The following is a 5189-nucleotide window of genomic DNA, read 5'->3' on the forward strand; positions in this document are numbered from 1 at the left end:
ATATACACTCTTCACTATGGATGCATGCATGCACAACCTATCTCCATGTGAACCTCTCAAAGACCGAGCCAGCATACCATCTTGAGAATGATGGAGTCACCACAAATGCCTTTGTAGTTGACGGAAACGTCTCCTCCCGCTAAATGCACGTCGCCGGAAATCCTAAACTAAATTCAGGAAAATACATTCATCGGTGTCAAGTCTAGGATCTAAACCCTTGTGGGCTAGGGATAACACTGTCCTCATAACCATCAAACCAGAGGGTTGTTCCCTATTGAAGGTTACACTTGGACCCAATTAGCGTTCCCATGCACCATGAGTTTCATCGTCCCCTACTACTACAAGAATGAGATAATTTGCCATCACTCAGTTCTTTGCCGTCTGCGAGCTAATGGCAAAGACATTTTCCAAAAAACTAACAGAAAAGAACTAATTGATGGCAAAGATATTGTTGGCCATGAGTCAGTTCTTTGCCGTCTACTAGCAAACAACAAAGATACCAATGACACACGAAAAAGAGACCAGGTGGGCCCCACTAGACCGTGGGCGAACTGGACGGCATGGATGTCGTCCGCAACATCTTTATCGTCTGCCTTTAGTCCCTTTGTCGTCTGCTAGCAGACGACAAAGGGGATGGCAACATAAAGGTCGTGTCCCCAACCCCACCCCATCTCTCCCCCTATCCCCACCTCTCTCTCCCCCTACCATGTAACAGCCCAAGTGCATTTCCTTGCCACCTTGTAATATATCTCATGTGTGAACCTTGAATGTATGCCATGATGTGTTTTGAGTAATAATATTTTGCTTCATATTATTTTTGCATCATCGCATCATATCATCGTTTCATAATTTGCACTGTGCTTTGTGTGAAGTGATATGTTGAATGGTGTGATTGTGGTGAGTGTGTGCTTGCAACCAAGTGCTAGTATGTGTAACCACCACCACCACCCCCCCCCCCCCCGCACACAAATTCTTTATACTAATACCCCATCTTGCTCTTTTATTCAAATCCTATGGATGTGGTGATTTTACTTGCCCTAATCAATTTAATAAAATGTTACACTTCCACCAAATAATCTCCAAGGTATTTGAAAGTAAATCTTAGCCATTTGTTGTTATTTTACCCTTTTTTTGCTAAAACAGATTCCCAAATAATGTTGTGTGACTTGTAACTTAATTTATGGCGGGTGTAAGCCAATCCATATACTCATCTCTTCCTAAATGTATTGCGATGATTTTTGTACTTGCAAAATGCTAAGATGCGCCTCTATACATATAAAGGCCTCGTCCCCAAATATGGATAGTGCCGCATCTTGGACGTTACAAGATGGTAATCGGAGAAATACAACCATAGGAGCCTTTGATTGATCGAACTTGGCCGAGCCGAGTCTAGTGAAAAACTATTTTGACTCTAGTTATATCAGAGAGTTGGATTCTTTTTACACCTTTTCCCTGCTCTCGTGAGGTTCATGACTTAGGAATTTTAATTATAATGCTCTTCTCGCTCAATTTTTTTAGGATCACGCGGATATTTTGGAATCTATATGAAACCCGATGTGACGGAGTTCTGACTTGGTGCCTCTTGTCTTGCTTGATTTCATCCAGTTAGTTGAGATCCACGGGATTCTTGAGCACATCATTATCATTCAGATTTCTTAGTATCTCACGACGCGGACATCGAAACACATATATACTTTTCTTGGTGGCAAATAGTGCCATGACTTTTCCACAGTACTAGTGGAGATAGCGCGAATGATTTACCGACTTTGGTATCATTGTGTGTTCGAAGGTCTGAGTTAGATGAATTTTCGGAACTTCTTGGATGTGTGTTGATAGTTGCGGGAAAGGTCTAGCTGATTAGATTGAGTACATCCCCGGATCCGCAACTTGATAGTTTAACCAAATTATTTTTTGAAAGTTCTCATGTGCGAATTCCATTAGTCACCTAGGAAATTATTTCATCGGATGTATGTTGGGATATACATTTGTTTCGAGCAATTCTAGCTCAAACTTGACAATTGCAAGTGGCTTTCAAATCATATGTTGTTGTCACTAATTTTGAGGAAGCATTCTTACTAACTCTAGTTCGAATGCAAATTTCTAAGATTTTATGTTGCAATATTTCAAGCCTTTTATTCAGCTTACTAGCTTCATCTTTCATCTGTGGTGTAATGTTGTTGTCCGTCCCCAGGATGGCTCCAACAACTTGCGAGAATCCAGGTCATGATGGAGAGCAGGCTGACCGTCCACCAACCCCTCCTCCTCCTCAAGAGGCATGGCAAGCTTTGATGGCTGCGACCAATGCAAACACTGAGATGCTGCTTCAAATGATGCAAGGGAGGAACCAAGAACGGCAAGGGAATTTAAACAACCAGCAACAATTTGCATCTCTCAATCAATTCCTAGCAAATAAACCCAAGTATTTCACTTGTAGTGAAGAGCCGTTTGATGAATATGATTGGCTACGTGACATGAGTAAGTAGTTTGAGTGCAGCAATGTCAGGCCTCAGGACTTTGTCAGATTTGCTACTTTATAGCCGAAGGGTTAGGCAACTGAGTGGTGGCAGCAGCTTAAGGATTCCATAGGTGACCGTATGATTAGTTGGGATGACTTCTGTTGTGATTTCAGAGCCCATCATATTCCGGCAATCTATGTTGAGGGCATGTGTGACTAGTTCAGGAGTCTGAAGCGAGGAAGCTCATTTGTTTATCATTACAACATTGACTTCGAGAACCTTGCTCGTTATGCCGAGGAAGTTTTGCAGTTTCTCTTACTCTACATGACCCTCCTGAGTTTGATCAGTTCAATAACTTAGCTCTCAGGGCCGAGTCAGCTTTTCTCAGGGTCGAGAACTCAAGGAAGCGCTTCAGGGACTCTCATTCCTCTTTGTCCTCAGCTCAAATTGTTCCAAAGCAGCACAAGTTCTGGATTCCTCCTCTACTTTGTCAGCCTCAACAGTTCAAGCAGTCTGGTGGTCGTGGATCTTCCCACCTACCCAACCCAGGTTTCTAGTAGAAGTCTTAGCTGCCTAAGTCAGGAGCTCCTCCAGCTCACTTCCGTCTTCTGTTAGAGGTGACTTGTCACAAGTGTGGTCAGAAGGGCCACTACTCCAACAAGTGTACCAGCCAGCGGCGTCTTTCGCCTCCTCCTCCAATAAAGCCCGCAGGCAATGCAATGGTGAAGCATAATCCCAAGTCAGCAAGAGTGAACATGATCATTGCAGCTGAAGCAGAGGACTCCTTAGATGTGATAATGGGTAATCTATTGGTTAATTATATTCGAGCAAGAGTTTTGTTCGATTCAGGTGCATCACATTGTTTCATGCCTCGTCTATTTTTCATCAAGCATGAGTTCGATTAACAAGCCTTGCCTAGATCATTATCTCTTCCTTCCCCTGGTCTGATGATGAATTAAAATTGTATCGTTCCGGATGTTTCTGTCAAGATGGACAGTTATTCCTTTGTAGCCTGTCCAATTATTCTTAGCAATTCTGATATTGATCTTATTCTTGGCATGGATTTTCTGGCGATGAACAAGGAATTCACTGATCGTGAAGCCAAAGAAGTAAAATTGACTCATCCTTCAGAAGACGTGATCATTTTCGCTACTCGCGATGACACGATTCGTGTGTTGTCTCTGAATGAGAAGGCTGAAATCTCAGCCATTTCTCAAGTGTTTGTTGTTTGTGTGTATGAAGATGTCTTTACAAAAGAATTATAGGAATGTCTCTGCACCGGGCAGTAGAGTTTGTGATTTAACTTCAGCCTGGAACTGAATCGGTTTGCAAGCGTCCTTATAATGTTGGTCCTGAAGAGCTAAAAGAGTTGAAGAAACAGCTAGATGAACAAGAACGTGTGGGTCAGATCAGACCAAGTTCTTCTCCTTGCGGTTGTGGTGTTCTTTTGGTCAAGAAGAAAGATGCCACGAACCGCCTTTGTGTCGATTATCGTTCATTGAAGAAGAAGACAATCAGAAACAAGTGTCCACTTCCCAACATCAATGAATTGTTTGAGCAATTGAAAGGGGCCAAGATTTTCTCTAAGCTTGATCTTCGGATGGGCTATCATCAGATCCACACTCGTGAAGAAGATATTCCCAAGACTGCTTTCAGGACAAGCTTTGGCTCTCATGAGTAGACAATGATGTCTTTTGGTCTTGCCAATGCTCCTCCGACTTCCTCTCGTCTGATGAATTATGTGTTCTCTCCCTTCAAGAATGAGTTTGTCTTGGTGTATTTTGATGACATTCTAGTCTTCTCAGAGACTAAGGAAGAACATGCAGAACATCTCAGGCTTGTGCTTGATAAGCTAAGAGAGTATAAGTTCTATGGTGTCTTCTCAAAATGTGAGTTTTGACTCAATAAAGTGGTGTACCTTGGGCACATCATCTCTACCGAGGGCATCGAAGTGGATCATGAAAAGGTTCAAGCCATTGTTCAATGGGAACCTCCTCAAAACGTGTAGCAGCTTCGAAGCTTTCTCGGGCTTGCAAGCTATTGCAAAAGATTCGTTGAACACTTCCTGGAGATTGCTAAGTCTCTGTCCAACCTTATTCATAAGAGCGTAAAATATGTCTAGACTTGAGAGTGTGATTTGTCGTTAAATACACTAAAGGAGAAGCTCACCTCAGCTTCGGTTCTGACTCCCTGATGATTCCAAGCCCTTCCAAGTTTTCTTTGATGCATCTCTGCAAGGTCTTGGTGTTGTTCTGCTGCAAGAGAAGAATGTGGTATATTATACCTCTATGCAGTTGAAGCCTAGTGAGAAAAACTACCCCACTCACGATCTTGAGTTGGAGGCAGTTTTCCATGCTTTGGTGACTTGGAGAGACCTCTTGCTGGGAAGAAAGGTTGATGTCTACACAGATCACAAGGTTTTGAAATATATCTTCACTCAACCGAATCTCAATCTTTGTCAAACAAGTTGGGTGAGGATGATCCAAGATTATAATCCAAGCATTTATTAAACAAGTTGAGTAGAAAGGCTTACTGCAATAGTCTCATCCTCAAGCCATTCTAGTCTGATCTTTGTGAGTCTTTCAGGAAGCTCAACCTTCAAGTAGTTCCTCATGGGTTTCTTGCCAACCTCCAGATTTGTCCTACCTTGGAAGACCAAGTCTGCCAAGCTCAACTTCTTGATGTTATGGTGAAGAAAGTGAAGATAGGATTGGCAAAGAGCATTCCAAAGTA

The sequence above is a fragment of the Hordeum vulgare genome, chromosome 4H, assembly GCF_904849725.1.
Source record: "Hordeum vulgare subsp. vulgare chromosome 4H, MorexV3_pseudomolecules_assembly, whole genome shotgun sequence".
NCBI classification, from domain to species: Eukaryota; Viridiplantae; Streptophyta; class Magnoliopsida; order Poales; family Poaceae; genus Hordeum; species Hordeum vulgare.